This window comes from Pinus tabuliformis, chromosome 3_2 (genome assembly GCF_031772625.1).
Source record: "Pinus tabuliformis cultivar Carrire ecotype Pingquan chromosome 3_2, CPIR1, whole genome shotgun sequence".
Classification (NCBI taxonomy): Eukaryota; Viridiplantae; Streptophyta; class Pinopsida; order Pinales; family Pinaceae; genus Pinus; species Pinus tabuliformis.
Genome location: NC_142302.1, coordinates 609,923,938 through 609,942,301, shown reverse-complemented (window position 1 = coordinate 609,942,301; position 18,364 = coordinate 609,923,938).

The following is an 18,364-nucleotide window of genomic DNA, read 5'->3' as shown; positions in this document are numbered from 1 at the left end:
GTTGGAGGACTTGTTGTTGATGTTCGATGTGATGTTCCACTGCCTGAACCTTAGAATTTTCTCTTAAATATGATGTGATGGATGGTGGTTGATACCCATAAAGTGCCATAAATGGGGTCATTTTTGTTGCTGTATGGAAGGAAGTGTTATACCACCATTCAGCCAGAGGCAACCATTTGACCCATTGTGTCTGTTTATCAGATACAAAGCAACGAAGATATCCTTCCAAACATTTGTTTACTATCTCAGTTTGCCCATCAGATTGAGGATGATAAGATGAGCTATGAGCTAACTGAGTACCAAGACAAGAAAATAATTATGTCCAAAAATTTCCAGTGAAAATGGGATCTCTGTCACTTACAATAATCTTTGGGTTTCCATGTAGCTTTTGAACTGTTTCCATAAATGCAGTAGAAACTGTACTGGCTTTAAATGGATGTGATAATGCACAAAAGTGTGCATACTTGGTAAGTCTGTCAACTACCACCATGATGACACTCTTTCCCTCAGACTTGGGTAAACCTGTGATAAAATCCATTGAAACCTCCTCCCAACGTTGGCTTGGAATGGATAAAGGTTGTAATAGACCCGGTGTCTTAATTGTTTCAACTTTATTTTGTTGGCAAACCAAACATTCCGCCACAAACTTTTGAATATCTGATTTAAGGCCATCCCAAAAAAATTCCTTCTTAACCCTGTGGTAAGTTTTTAAAAATCCTGAGTGCCCTCCTAAGGGAGAAGTGTGCAATTCCATAAGAATCTTTTGTTTTAGCTGGGAATTCTTACAGAGGTATAAGCGATCTTTGTACCATAACGAATCATTTTGCCAGCTAAATGTATCAGAAGTACTGGAATCTTGTTGTAGCTTTCGAATAAGTGCCCACACTTCTTCGTCATTCTTCCATTCCTCCCTTGCTTCGTTTATCCAATCTGGTTGGATAATAGAAATGGCACACAACAATGCTTCCACATCCTCATCCTTTCTTGAGAGTGCATCTGCCACCACATTTTGCTTCCCTTTTTTGTAGATGATTTCAAAGTCATAACCCAACATCTTTGTGACCCACTTTTGTTGCTCTTCAGAGGATAATCTTTGTTCTAAAAAGTATTTAAGGCTATCATGATCCGTTTTTACCTTGAAGTGTCTTCCCATTAGGTAGGGTCGCCATTTCTTAAGTGCATGGAGTATTGCCAACATTTCCTTCTCATAAATAGCTTTGCTTAAAAACTTTCCCTTGATTGGACGACTTTCAAAAGCAATGGGTCTTTCATCTTGCATTAGAACAGCACCAATTCCATTTCCTGAAGCATCACATTCCACAATAAAGGTTTTTGTGAAGTCCGGTGTAGCTAAGACCGGTGCTTGGCACATTGCCTCTTTAAGATGTTCAAAGGCCTTTGTTGCTTCCTGGAGTCCATGAAAATGAATCTTTCTTCAATAATGTTGTTAGAGGTGCTGCTATTCTCCCATAATTCTTAACAAACTTGCGATAATACCCTGTCAACCCAAGAAATCCTCGCAGATGCTTTATGGATGTGGGGATTTTCCATTCCTTAATGGCTTTAATTTTTCTAGGGTCTACCTTAACTCCTTCATGAGATACAATATGACCCAAATATTCCACCTCCTGGACTCCAAAGAAACATTTGGATCTTTTTGCATATAATTGTTTCTCCTCCAATAGTTGTAGCACCCTGTCAACATGTTCAACATGATCCTTCCAAGACTTGCTGTAGATTAGTATATCATCAAAAAATACTAACACAAATTTTCTAAGGAATGGTTTGAAAATTGAATTCATCAAACCTTGAAATGTTGAAGGTGCATTGGTAAGGCCAAAAGGCATGACCAAAAATTCATAATGACCCTCATGAGTTCTAAATGTCGTTTTCGGAATGTCTTCAATCTTCATTCTGATTTGATGATATCCCGAACGAAGATCCAACTTGGTGAAGTAAATTGATCCATGCAATTCATCCAGTAATTCATCAATGACAGGAATGGGGAACTTATCTTTAATAGTGAGCTTGTTGAGCTCCCTATAATCTGGACACATGCACCATGATCCATCCTTCTTGTGCACCAATACTACTAGAGCTGAACTTTGACTCAGTTGAATTATACCAGCCTCTAGCATTTCTGCAACCATACGTTCAATTTCACTTTTTTGGACATAGGGATATCTGTACAGCCTGATGTTTGGAGGAACACTTCCTGGAATCAGATGAATAGCATGATCATGATCACGCATAGGTGGGAGACCTTTGGGAGTCTCAAATACCTTGGAATGATTGTCCAGGACTTTTTGGAGATCTGGAGAAATAGATGATTCCAATGTGGAAACATCTAGCGAACATAATTGTGCAATTACACCTCTTTGCTCCTTTTTTAGAAGCTTTGTCATGCCATTAGAGCTGATTATCTTTCCTGGTTTCCCTGCAATACCCCTTAATTCAACTTCCTTTCCTTCCGTAGAAAATTTGATGAAAAGTTCTTGAAAATTAAAAGCTATTGTACCCAAGGATTGTAGCCATTGGACTCCTAGTACAACATCAGCACCTCCCATTGGAATGGAAAGCATTGCACTAGTCAATACATATTCTCCCATGGATAGCTTGATATTATGGCACTTTCCAGAGCAATTTATTGTTCCTCCATTTGCAATCATCACTTGACACTCTGGTGTTGGATATAGGAAGCAATTCAATTCTTTTGCTACCCTACAATGAATAAAATTGTGGGTGCTTCCTGAATCAATCAACACTATTACCTTTTTCTTCTTGATTTGTCCTTCTATCTTGATGGTTTGAGGAGTGGTAATTCCTGCCAATGCATTACAAGATATGGTCGGATTTATTTGTTCTTCATCTAGGCTTTGTTCTTGGAGTATATCCTCTTATTTTGACCTTTCTTGCTCATTTTCTTCTTCCTCTTCACAATCTATGTAGAATAATTTCTTCTCAGCACACTTATGACCTTTTGTGTATTTGCTATCACAACTGTAACAAAGCCCTTTTTCTCTTTTTTATTCCAATTTTTGTGGTGTCAACCTTGTAGGTTGTGGAAGACTAGGGGCAACAACACTTCCGTCTTTATAGTTGTGAGTGGTATGCTTCCTAGTTGCCATAATTTTGCTTTCCATTTTTCTTGCTAACCTGAATGCCTTCTCTAATGAATCAGGTTCCCAAAGGCGAACATCATGTTGGATATTATCCTTTAAAGACCCTATGAACACATCGATCCTATGCTCCTCTGGAATATCTTTTACCCTTATGTTCAATTTTTGGAACTCCTCAATGTGCTCCATTATTGAACCCTTTTGTTTGAGACTTATCAATTGGCTAAAAAAAGTGTTGCTTTTTGTATCCTCATAATGTGCTATCAATTCTTCCGTAAAAATTGCCCAAGTGATAAATTGTTTACTAGAACAAAACCATTGATACCATACAAACTGATTTGGTTCCAAATATACAGTTGCCTTACGTACCTTTTGTGCGTTTTTCACATTATTGAGATCGAAGAATTGATCCATCTGTAATATCCATGTGGCGGGATCCTTGCCATCAAACTTCCTCATATCAATTTTTGGAATATGGTGATTCTTCGATCCAACATTAGCGTCTATGGAATCATGATTAACATTTCTTTTGTTCTCCTCATGAGTTTCCTTTACTACCTTTTCACCATTAGTAAGTATTTCTTGTAGAAAATTTGTCAAATCTGTCTTCAAATCTGCCATGCCTGTCTTCAAATTTGTGTTCAAATCTATCTTCAAATTGTCCATCTTAGCTTCCATGACATTCATTTTAGCTTCCACGCCATTTATCTTAGCTTCTGTTAACTTTTGTGAGTGTGACATTTGTTGCACTTGTTCTTGTAATTTTGATATATCATGTAGCATTTCTTCCTCTTCTTCATGAGTCATGCTAGAGCTTTCAGGTTCCTTACTAGGTGTTTTCATTTTCTTTCCTCAGGGCATCAGTTACCGATAATAATGCTCTACTATGCCCTTTGAATTCCTTCAAAATAAATTTTCAAACCAAGCTTAAGCAAAAATTTAAAAAAATCTACACACCTTTTTTCACATTGTAGAAGCTCGATATTGCCTCTGATGTATCTCTGTACTTTCCAATCATCTAGTTCTGAATTTATGATCTGTAGTAGCTCTCTATGTCCTCTTTCCAATGCCACTAGTCTGATCCAAATTGGATTCTCCAAGGAAGAATTATGCACAATCTCCCAAGATGGCCTGATTATAGGCCTTTCCAAAAGAGCAAAGTTGTATGAAGTGCCACGTGTACAATTTTTTATATTTGGTTCTGAAAAAGATATACAAGAAACTACAGTCTGTCATCTTTCTTTACCTTCTTACGAAATTTCAATCTGATTTCCAGAGAGAAAGTTATGACGATTTTCCCCAAGTCACCTGTTTTGAATGTAATTCAAGAGTCTGCAAAAAGACCAACTTCCTCAGATCATATCTCCGCAAATATCGTGCGAAAAGCTCTGAAATTCGGACCCAAGGTTCAGCACGATTTCTTCTCAAATGGGTTTTTTTTTGTGACTTCTGAAACGTCACAGAAAAAAATTTATAGCGAAAATGCCACGATGACCTGTTTGGAGCAGCGAAACCCTAGAATCCAAAGCTCTGATACCAAATGTTATGAAACCAGCTCAAGAGAAGATAGAAAAGATAGATCAACGCCTTAGAATTCAGCCTCTTCGAAGGGGCAACCTCCTTTACATTACATAAATGAACCATTCTTGGATGATTCAAATGACAAAACCTCCTTTCTATATATAGGAGTCTAAGGAGTCACAATATAATCCAACCTACCTAACAATAATAATATAAAGCCACAAAAATAACAATAGAGGGATTCTATGGGGCACAGAAATAACAATATTGGGGTAATAGGGGCACAACAATATAAATAAGGGGTATAACTACAATAGTAATGGGGTAATCACTAGTATTATAGGGACCCAACATGGATGATATCCATAAAGTTCCATAAATGGGGTCATTTTCATTGTAGTATGGAAGGAAGTATTCTACCACCATTCAACTAGAGGTAACCACTTGACCAATTCTATTTTTTTATCAGATACAAAGAAACGAAGTTATCCTTCCAACTGTTTATTCACTATCTCACTTTTCCCATAATATTTAGGATGATAAGATGAGCTATGAGCTAATTGAGTACCAAGGCAAGAAAATAATTCCATCCAAAAATTTACAAGAAAAATGGGATCTTTGTCGCTTACAATAATATTTGGGTTTCCATGTAGCTTTTGAATTGTTTCCATAAATGCAGTAAAAACTATATTGCCTTTAAATGGATGAAATAATGCACACAAGTGTGCATATTTGGTAAGTCTTTCAACTACCACCATGATGACACTTGTTCCTTCGCACTTGGGTAAACCTGTGATAAAATCCATTGAAACTTCCTCCAAACATTGACTAGGAATGGATAAAGGTTTTAACAAACTTGGGATCTCAATTGTCTCAACTTTATTTTTTTGTCAAACCAAACATTCTACCATAAACTTTTGAATATCAAATTTAATGTCATCCAAAAAAAATTATTTCTTGACCCTGTGGTAAGCTTTTAAAAATCTTGAGTGCCCTCATAAGGGAGAGGTGTGCGATTCCAAAAGAATATTTTGTTTTAGTTTGGAATTCTTACAAAGATATAAGTAATATTTGTACCATAATGAATTATTTTTCCAGCTAAATGTATGAGATGTATTGGGATCTTGCTACAACTTTTGAATGAGTGTCCACACTTCTTCATCATTCTTCCATTCATCCCGTGCCTCAGTTATCCAATATTGTTGAATAATAGAAATGGCACAAAACAATGCTTCCCTGTCCTCATCCTTTCTTGGGAGTGCATCTGCAACAACATTTTTCTTCCCCTTTTTGTAGATGATTTCAAAGTCATAACCCAACATCTTTGTGACCCATTTTTTCTTCTCTTCTGAAGATAATATTTGTTCCAAAAAAGTATTTAAGACTATCATGATATGATTTTACCTAGAATTTTCTTCTCAATAGGTAAGGTTGGAATTGCTTTAGTGCATTTAGTATTGCCAACATTTCCTTCTCATAAATAGGTTTATGTAAATGCTTTCCTTTGATTGGATGAATTTCAAAAGAAATGTGTCTTCCTTCTTGCATTAAAACATCACCAATTCCATTTCCTGAGGCATTGCAATCCAAAATAAAGGTTTTTGAACAGTTTGGCATAGCTAAGACTGGTGCTTGGCGCATTGCCTCTTTAATATATTCAAAGGCCTTTGTTGCTTTTGGAGTCCAAGAAAATGCATCTTTCTTCAGTAATTTTGTTAGAGGTGCTACTATTCTCCCATAATTATTAACAAAGTTGCGATCATACCCTATCAACCTGAGAAATCCTTGCAAATGCCTTATGGTTGTGGGGATTTTCCATTCCTTAATGGCTTTAATTTTGTTAGGGTCTACCTTAACACCCTCATGAGATACAATATCACCCAAATATTCCACCTCATATACTCCAAAGAAACATTTGGATTTTTTGGCATATAAGTGTTTCTCCTCCAATAGTTTCAGCACCCTATCAACATGTTGAAGATGATCCTTCCAAAACTTGTTGTAGATTAGTATATCATCAAAAATTACTAACACAAATTTTCTAAGGGTTTGAAAATGGTATTCATCAAAACTTTAAATGTAGAAGGTGCATTGGTAAGGCTAAAAGGCATGACAAAAAACTCATAATGACCCTCATGAGTTCTAAATGTTGTTTTCATAATGTCTTCATTCTTCATTCTAATTTCATGCTATCGTGAATGAAGATCCAACTTGGTGGAGTAAATTCCCCCATGTAATTCATCCAATAACTCATCAATGACAGGAATGGGAATTTTTTCTTTAATAGTGAGCTTGTTTAGCTCCCTATAATATGGACACATGTGTCATTATCCATCCTTCTTGTGAACCAATACTACTGGAATAGAGAAAGAAATTTGACTAGGTTTAATTATACCGGCCTCTAGCATTTCTGCAACCATACATTCAATTTCACTCTTTTGCACATAGGGATATATGTGATGCTTGATGTTTGGAGGAACACTTCCTGGAATCAAATGAATAACATGACCATGATCACGAATAGGTGGGAGGCATTTGAGAGTCTCAAATACCTTGGAATGATTGTCCAAGACTTTTTGGAGATCTAGAGAAATAGATGATTTCAATGTCTAAACTTCTAGTGAGCATAATTGTGCAATTACGCCTTGTTATTATTTCTTTGGAATATTTGTCATGTCGTTAGAGTTTATTATCTTTCATTGTTTCCCTTCAATACCCATTAATTCAACTTCCTTTCATTCCCAATTTTTTTTTAAGAAAAGTTTTTGAAAATTAAAAGCAATCGTACTCAAAGATTGTAACCATTGGACTCCTAGTACAACATTAGCACCACCCATTGGAATGGAAATCATTGGACTATTCAATACATATTCACCCATGGTTAGATTGATATTATGGCACTTTCTAGAGAAATTTATAGTTCCTCCATTTACAACCATCACTTGGCACTCAGGTGCTAGATATAGGAAGTAATTCAATTCCTTGACTATCTTACAATAAATAAAATTATGGGTACTACCCGAATCAATCAACACTATTACCTTTTTATTCTTGATATGTCCTTCTATCTTGAGAGTTTGAGGAGTGGTATTTCCTACCAATGAATTAAATATATGGTCAGATTCATTTCTTCTTTTCTAGGGTTCATTCCTGGTGTATATCCTCTTCTTTTGAACTTTCTTGTTCCTTTTCTTCCTCCTCTTCACAACCTATGTAAAATAATTTCTTCTCAACACACTTATGACCTTTAGTGTATTTTCTATCACAACTATAACAAATCCATTTTGTTGGAAATAATACTGAGAGGGCGGGGGGGTGAATCAGTATTATCAAATCAAACACTTTTTCATTTCCATACTCAGATTCATATACGCTACTTCAGTGAAGAGAACCTGCGTGTACATGCAACTGTGTCTAATGCAACTAGCGTATATCCAGTAAAATTATGATTTAGTTAATCCATTAAATATTGATCTTTAGTTAGTGCATCAGAACTTTTATTAACTATATGAACAGTAAATAGGTGCAGTAAAACAGAACAAACCATCACACACAAGAAGCACACATGAACACCATGATGTAAGGTGGAAACCCACTGTGGGTGAAAACCACCTACTGCAAGTCATCTCTATCTTCTTTTAATAAGAAACTTCTTTTTACAATATTTTTGTACTGGTGCAGTCTTATACCAGTACACAGGCTTCTACCTGCAGAAGGCTACAACCTTCTCTCGTTCTCCAGCTTCTCCTGGAAGGGAGCTACAACCCCCTTAGCTCTTGTACTAGCCGATGTACTAGTACATAGGTGCCAGCTTACTGAATGCTCCAACCTTCACTCATTTTCCAACTGCTACTGGAAGGGAGCTACCATCCCCTTAGCTCTTGTACTAGCTGATTTACTAGTACGTAGGTGCCAACCTACAGAAGGCTACAACCTTCTCTTTCATCCTCCAGGTACCATGTTTCATAAATTTTCAGACTGGATACTCCTGAAGCACAACACCATAATCTGAAAGGCCACATTTCATCCAATTTTCATACTGGACCCATCAATATCATTGAAGAACAAAATCAATCAACACTAGCATCATCAATCTCTGAATCACCCAATACTGAATCACTGAAACCCAGTCAACAAACTGTAATCACCAGAACACAGAGCAGAACACAGAACTCTGCAACAATATTCAGAACCAATTGTCTCACCAGAAATCATGCATACACTACTTTGAAGAGTCGAACCAGCGTGTATACGCAAATTCACCAAAGTGAACCAGTGTATATGTCAACAATTACTTACTGATAACTTCACTACACTTCCTAGCTTCAGACATACCCAAATCATTACACATACAAGGATAATACATATGTTAGCAACCAGATCTAGTCCATCAGATCACATAATGATAAGTCATTATGATCCTGATCCATTATAGATCTCATCCATCAACACTGAAGCTAAACACAATCAACCAAACTGAATATGCAGAATACTGACACCAATAAACAGACACCAGAACTCAGACTTTGCATCAACAACCAGAACCACCTGTAACTTCAAACATCATAGTTCATATTGTATACGCTACTTAGATGTATCTAACCTGCGTATGTACGCACTTTTATCAAAGTCAACAAGCGTACACATCTGTAAATCTTCATTCATGTTTTGCAGCTATTTCAATCTTAAGTTATACCCAGATCAGAACATTACATGCGTCAGTATACAGATCTAGAACAAGCATGATCAAACCATATAGAGATGATTCATTCCAAACCATTTGATCCCAATCTATCCTTAGATCTTGTTCTCCATCAACTGTTGAGGTTCCTCCTTAGCTCAGATCAAGCAAAGCATCATGAACCCATAACCTGAATACTATATCTCATACATCATCAGATATTCAAGACTTTCTGAATGCCTTTGCCTAATGATCTTCTTCTCCTTTTATAGTCTTAGGCCTTACTAAATACCATTGTCCAAAACCATTTGGAACCAATACTAGGGACCCAATACCTGGTTTCAACACTTTGGACGCAATACCAAGGTCTAAAACCATAGGTCTAAATACCACGGACCCAAAAATAAGCTTTCCCACATGTACGCGGTTTCCGTGCATGAAAGTGTGTGCATACGCATCCGCGACTTTTGATCAGCAATCCCACGTGTATACACACCTTTGTATATAGTGAACCTGTGTGTATACACTACTTGGTATATAGTGAACCTGCGTATATACGCGACTTGGTATATAGTGAACATGTATGTGTACACGACTTGGTATATAGTGAACTTGCGTATATACTTTTCTTTCTTCATTCTTTGTAGTCTGATCATCAATTCTTTGCTATTGACCTACTACACTATGATCTGTCATCTGTATGAGTTGCCATCAAGGACAACACTTGTATCATAATGCCAACAATCTCCCCCTTTGGACTTGATGGCAAAGCTAACTTGCCATACTAAGAACTGTCAACTTAATGAGTTGTCATTGTACATTACATCTGAACTGATTCCTTTGATTTGCCCTACATCCCATGAGTTCTGTCACATCTGATCTCTCTTTTGTAGATTCATCTAGTTATGTATAAGTGAGATGTTCTACTACAAGTGGGTTGCCATCAAGTACAACGCATGCATCATTCCAACACATTTTGCTCCCTTTTCTTCCAATTGTTGTGGTGTCAACCTTGTATGTTGTGGAAGGTGAGGAGTAGAAACACTTCCATATTTATAGTTGTGAGTGGTAGGCTTCGTCATTGCCATAATTTTTCTTTTAGTTTTTCTTGCCAACCTGAATGCCTTCTCCAATGAATCATGTTCACAAAGGCAAACCTCATGTTGGGTGTTATCCTTTAAATTCCCTATGAAAACATCAATCCTATGCTCCTATGGAATATCATTTACCCTTATATTCAAATTTTGGAAGTCCTCAATGTGCTTCGCCATTGAACCCTTTTGTTTGATATTTATCAATTGGCTAAAGAAGGTGTTTCTATTTGTAGCCTCATAATGTGTTATCATTTCCTCCTAAACATTGACCAAGTGATAAGTGGTTTACGAGAACAAAGCCATATATACCATAAAAATTGATTGGGTTCTAAATATAGAGTTGCAATTCATATCTTGTATATGTGTTTCACATTATGGAGTCAAAATATTGCTCCATCTGTAGTACCCATGTTACCAGATCCTTGCCATCAAACTTCCTCATATCAATCTTTGGAATATGGTGGGCCTTCAATCCAACTTTAGAGTCTATGAAATCTGGATTAACATTTTTTTTTTCTTGTCATGAGTTTCATGTAATACCTTTTCGCCATTAGGAAGCATCTCTTGTAGCAACTTTGTCAAACCTTCCTTCAAATCTTCCATGTCTCCTTTTAAACCATTCTTCAAATCTTCCATGTTTCCTTTCATTTTTTCTTATATACCATTCATAATAGCTTCCATGCCATCATTCAAACCTTCCATGTCTGATTTTAAACCATTCTTCAAACCATCTATCTTAGCTTCCATTTAATTTTTGGTTACTCTTTGGGAGAGTGAAATTTGTTGCACTTGGTCTCCTAATTTTGATATATCATGTTTCATTTCTTCCTCTTCTTCATGCGTCATAGTATATATTTTTGGTTTCTTACTAGGTATTTCCATTTTCTTGCTTCAAGTGATTTTGGAATAAAACAATGATGTTTATGCTTCACTATGCCCCTTGAATCCCTTAAAACTGATTTTTCAAACAAAGATTATGCAAATTTTCAAAAAATACACACCTTTTTCTTGCTTTGTAGGATATAGATATTGAATCTATTATATCTTTGTAATTTTTTAGCTCAAGATCTAAAATTGCATCCTTTAGTAGCCCGATGAGTTTTCTTTCCAACCCCACAAGTCAGACCAAGATTGGAGTATTCAAGAAAGAATTATTCCTGAGCTCCCATGATGGATTGATTATAGGCTAGTTCAGTAGAGAAAACTTGTATGGAGTGCCACATTTCAATGTTTCAACCATTGGCCCTGCAATTGATAAACAAAAAGCTATGGTTTATGAACTTTCAGGTACCTTTTATAGAGTTCAAATCCAATGCCTAAAACAAACATTACGATGATTTTCCCTAGGTCAATTATTTGAGACTGAATTTTGGAGCCTACAAAAACCCTAATGTCCCTAGATCATATCGCCGAAAATATAGTGAACCAAGATCTCAAATTTTTACATGAAATTCACCGCAGTTTCTGCTCCATGTGGTAAAAAAAAAAAAAAAAAATCTTTTGAAGCATCGTAGAAAATAAGTTATAGCGAAAATTCCAAGATAACCTATTTGAAGAAGTGAAACCCTAGAATCCAAAGCTTTGATACCAAATGTTATGCAACCAACTCACAAAAAATAAGAAAATATAGATCAACGACTTGAAAAATAGGCACAATTCCCACAACAACATCAAATTCATATCCACTTCTTATTTTATATTCATGGGCAATCTTAGCTTGTTATAGAACCAATGAGTTAGACCACATATGTAGAGCACTAACCATGGTGAATGAGTTTGGTTTTATACCATTGAATTTTATCTCATTGAAAAAGGTCATGTCTTCATGGTAGTTTTATTTTAGGATAACTATAAATTATTATTTTTCATCACAAAACATCTTTGTTGAGACATTCTTTCAAATGCCTAGTGTGCATTCTATAAAATCCCACACTTAGCATACATTGAGAGAAACACAATGCTCATAATAACATCACACTCAAATCCCTTTATGATGACCATCATTATTAATCTTAATCCCGTATTGGAGATATGATAAAGTTACCTCATGATTTCATTATAGAAAGTAATATGCACCTAGAAAGGTATATGTCTATGCATTGCATTGAAAATACATCCTCAAGATTCCATGTGAAATTCATTTTTTACATAACATTTACTCATCTCCTTCCATAATTTGGTGCATGCAAAAAATTCTTTAATCGTATTCACTTCATTCATATGGTCTTCATGTGTGAATCAAACAAAGGTGAAATTCTAGGTCCTCAACGATAGTCCTCATGTTTTTCATCTCAAAGTGTAAAAATGTTTCAAGAATAAGAAAAAATAAAATAAGGAAATGATAATACCTTTTGTTCCTTGATTATAGGAACCTCAATAATTGTCCGCAAAATTCCAATATGATATGTGGATAATTGGCTTGAAAATTGTGTGATGGTTTACACTTCTTATATATTTAAATGATAAAATTAGATATTTTTATTTTAAATTATGGACTAAAAGTGATCACCTTAAAAATGACCTTGAAGGATGATATGAATGATTCTTATGCACTTACATATCCAAATATAGAATATTTTGTTAAGATGAGAATATCATATAAGTGACATGTAACACCAGCCATGTCATGGTCTTATGACCTTTTAATGGAATGGATGATTGATTTATTCTTAGCATATCCAAATACAAAATGTTTTTTTAAGTAAGAATGAGTTTTTAAGTTATGAAAATCATATAGGTGACCAATAGCACAAGCCACCAACTGATAATATTATGAACTTTTAGATGATGAAACTTAGGAAGAGAACTCATGACCCTTGAGTTGGAACTTTTATAATTAAATTCTCCACTACACAACAACGAGTGGAGGCCTAAGAGATATGATAAATTAAATCATAGGAAAGAGTAATTTTTTTTTTGTTGAATCCCCTTCCTAGTTTGTTCCAATATCATGATAGAAGAATGGGAGAAAGAAGAGTGTGTCATTCCAATAATAGATCTTCCTTTGATACAAATGGAGAATTATGTATAGATCGACACCTCAAAAGGAAGAAAAATAAAAATTCTAAGTAAAAAGCAAAATTGAAAGGCAATAGAATTTCAGAATTATGGAGATAGTGTAGCCTCGAGTATGAGATGAAGCCAAAGTCATCATAGTTGAATATAATATAGAATAAAACACATTAGTTCCTAGGTCAATTAGATGAGGTGCATTGGAAAAACAAATAAATTTAGTGTTTTGAATATTCCATTATCAACCCAAACAAGGATTTAAAGAAGAAGAATTTTTTTTCATGCATTGAATCAATATGTGTTGAAATCCATCCTTTATTTTCTAGTATGTTTGTTTCTTTTAAAAGTAACTTGTGTTGGTAGGTGGAGATTTTTAAAATGTAGATATTTGGAATTATATATATCTACCTTAGGTGTATGGAAATAGTGCTTTTATGTAATTTCACAACTTTTGATATATTATATGTAAGTGAAATAATATTCTACTAAAATATGCTTAGGATAATCATTTTTATATCATTTGTTTTCTTAGTAGTAATTTTTTTATTGACATTTTTGCATTAATAGGCACTTTTTATATCCTAATATGGTAGAGATGTAGAATTTCCTTCATGTTTAATTTAGAGTTGAAATGTATCTTTTTAAAAAATAAATTAAAATACTAAATAAATAAAACCAACAATGTTATCTCTAATGTCAAATTAATCCAAGGATTTTGTTTTATACTATTGGAAAAGGTTTAAAAGTTGTAGTAGTCATGAAGAGACATAAAAAAAATAATCCATCACTGTTAATGACTTTTATCACCTAGGCTAGATGCAACCCCCATGTGATTTTAATAACTTAAACACCCTTAGGATATGTTAGACCACAAGCTAGTCCCACAAGTCACAGACACACTAGCAAACAAAAAAATAATAAAAACAATGTAAATTGTCTTAACTTCAAATCTATCATAAACTCCAAGCGATCAAATCAATTGGGGTGCAAATGTTTCTCAAGTTTTCCACTCTAAAAAAGGTTTGCACCTCGAGAAAATTGATCCTTCTTGACACATAATAGATCTAGAGTTAAAGTGGACCTATGCTAGTTATAATTCAAATAGAATAACAATAATCATCATCCTAATATTTATTAACATACAATCTATACAATAGTAACAAATTTAGAATTTTAAAAATGAATTGTAAAATTTGGAAATATATAATTAGATTCTAATAATGAAGTTAAATTGAATAGTCTAGATATCCATAACAAATATTATTGTTAGATAATAATAAAATAGACATGGAGAAGTGTCAAAAAATGATTCTACTTTGTCGTTTCATTCACATTCAATAACTAATTAATAGGAATAAAATGTTTTGAATAGAGAGGGGACAATCGATCATTCTAAATGATACACACACAGAAGATTTAACTAAGAGTGATTTGGGCCCATATAAGGAAACCATATGTAAACAAGGGGGCTGCAGGGCAGCAAGTCCCTGCCTTGAGCTTGAACATGTATGTTTTGAACTTGTTAAAGCAACTATAAACTTGTTAAAGAAAATATAATTATCTAGCAAAAATATGCCCCAACATTGACCAAGGTAGTTGCAGTTGTGATTAAAAGAAAATGCTATACATATGCAATGTCCCAATAGTTGCATTATTATTTAAATGCAAAGTAGATCAAAACTATAGTGATGTTTAGATTTGAAATATTAAACAAGAAAAGTTGTGAGGCAGTAAGTCTCTTCCAATGGAATATGAATGCAAATCCACTCCAGTTTACCGACCTCCAGTACAGAAGGAAGGAGAGAAGAAGGGTGACACAGAGAAAGCGGTTAGAGGACTAAACCAATGTAAGGTAGTTTAAAAGGTTGATTTCCCAAGTCAGCTCTAAGGATATTTCCAAGGGGAGTTACAAAATCTGATTCCCTAGGCTAGTCCTCCCAATACGTAGGTCTAATTCTGAAAACTATTCAGCATTGTTGTAGTTAGGTACCGTGGATATGAAATATAAGTAGCCTTCGCCCACCAGGACTCTCCTAGTGTGAGTAGCCAAATAGGTAATCCGCATACCCCCCTTACCTGAGCATAGTGAAGGAATGTAAGGCAATCTTGGTAATGAGCTATAAATAGGAGAACCATCCCATTGATAGGTCAAGCTAGACATTAGGGAGCAGTTGATGATCCGAGCTAAAGATAGTTAGGTTTCATGAGGTGGTCTTTACAAATACGATAAATATAATCAAAACTCATAGGTTAGGTAGGTAGGAAGGCACATAAGTTTAGACCTGGAACACCCCACCATCGGCATTGGAATGTTAGACAGTCGACTACAAAGTTACCACGGTTCTCTACAGCTTTATGCTTTTGAAATCATTGCATGTTTTTCTAGGGCATGTATTTTAGAAGAATTTTGAACAGCATACCTGTAACTGGGTTAGCTGGTAATACATGCGTGATAAGAAAATGTTGCAGTTATCACTAGCACCTGTCTTATAACTATGGTACCAAAAAAGTATTCTAAATAAAACTAGTGCCATCTAATTAATAATTAGAATATAATTAGAAAATCATAAATTTAATTTTTAACCAATAAAGTAATTGTTTTAGAAATGGGAATAATAATTAAATTATCACAAAAAATACAAAACTCATTGGCAAAGACGTTCAAATTGCATGCAGCCCACTTTCCCACTTTCCCCGGGCAACTATACCTCTTCCATTAGTTGTTGTGTTCCCCAAGCAACTATACCTCTACCATCAACTAAGAAAGCTGAGTGAGTAATTCAACCAGCAGATGTGCACGCCTCTGGCTCTTCTAGGCTACTTATTTACTCAAAGCCCGAGGGCTTCTGCAGCTATTGATCACAAGTTCGAACATCTCCTCATTGAAATCACAGTTGTTCATAATATATGCATGGTGCATGTTATCTTCTATGGATTTTAATCCTTGGTGATAAAGGTAACGAGAGTTTAAAGCTTCAGCATTAGTAACAGTAGTTGTTAACCCATCAGTAGCATATCCAATTGCACATCCACCAACATTAGAAATAGGACCAGTTTATTTACCAGTTAGTATACCCGCAGTAACATTGAATCAAGTTGAATCATTGGAAGTTCCATTAGTATCAAAGCAAGAAAAGGCATAGGCATAGGCATAGATTATAAATCTAGATCCAAATGGAGCATACCTATGATAAATTTCAGTTTTTTGAGTGCTAATAGAGGCAACTCTGGTTTCTCCACGGGTTGGGTGGGAAAAATTAGGATAGATTAAGAGCTTGTCGCAATTCTTATATGAATTTTTTGCATATGACCTTGAACCACTTATGACCTTGAACCAATTGTTGACTCAGTTGAACTTATTGAATAAGCAGTTTACCAAGAGAGCTATAAGAGAGAATCAAAGTAAGTATATAAGTGAGAAATGGATGGCAATGGGGATATCAATAGCTATGGAAATGGGGATATCAATAGCAAGAAAAATTCAGAGGAGTTGGAACAAGGCTTGCGCGAAATTTTAATAAAACAAAAACATGGGAAATGTCTTGGGTATACTGCATATCACAGTTAGATATGCAGTTCTTAGACAACTCTTGTTGGAGAACAACTCTCTCCCCTAGAGATTTTGGATTATGAGTAGGAATCGATTTTATTCCAACACTTCTCTCATCTTGACCCAAAATTTTTCTCTTTTACTTTGTGTATATTCATAGTTTTTCAATTGCAGTGTTTTGTTTTGTAAATGAATGAGCAGGATTATAGAGAATGACCTGTTTAAATAGAACTGGAGATCTAGAACAAAGATAGAAATATTTCAATACATATTGAACAAATGTAGAAATATTTTAGTACATATTGTTGAAATCGGAATTGGCATTTCTAATTGGCCTTTGCATTGGCCTCATTACAACATTTGACAAACTTGCAGTAGAGAACATTGCAGGGTTTAAGCTGCTTGTTGCCTCTAGATTGATACTACATAAAAAGTATGGTATTAATTCTCTTTAATTTATGAAGCTCCACCCTTGTTCAATGGGTCTATGCTACTTGTTCGATTGGTCTATGCTACTATCCATATTCAATCCATCGTTGCAAAAAATTGATGGATCAATCCTATTTCTCTTTTCTGCAAATATTAATTCATTTGTTTATCACGAATCCATACAAAGAGGTTGCATTAATTTTGGTGGGTTGGTCGCAGGTGTTAAGGATAATCCTTCAAAACCAGAAACGATTTCTTCAAGCTTGGGTGGAACTTCTTTTCGGGTTTCCTTTGGAGTATCAGTCATCAACCTCCAATTTTAGTTATTTTTCTAAAACAGTGGAACTGGTTAATTTACCCGGAATATGGCAAAATTCCACTTTTCCCAGGGAATCAAAAGGAAGTCAAACTACAGTTCATATCCTTATCGCATCCGTCATTCCACAAACCTTTAGCACATTAAATCTCCACCATTTATCTCATTCCTTAATCCAACGATTATCGCTTCACCCACTCACCAACTATTTCGGACGATCTCCACCATTGATCAAACCCGCTTGATCCAACAGCTGTCACGTAATATCACATGGAATCTTGCGCGATGTATAATGAGTAGAGAGCACGCGAGAAAAGCAGTTTTCCTGTGCTACGTGCCGGTCACTAAGTGTAATCGCATGAAATTTCAGAATACAACTTACCAACTTGATACCGAGAAAGATGTAGCATACACCTACGAAGACCGCTTTTCTATTATGACTAATGCATGCACCTGTTGGCATGCGATGACCATTAGATGTGTTGGATCTGTCAATCGGATGATTCAGATCTTTTCCTGTTTTCTCACAAATTTATCAGCATTTCCTCTTTCCGCTAAGATTTAGCACTTCCGCCAAGGTTAATCTATCTCTAAGTTATATTCAGGATATCGCTAACTAAGCTCTATGATTTCGTAATACAT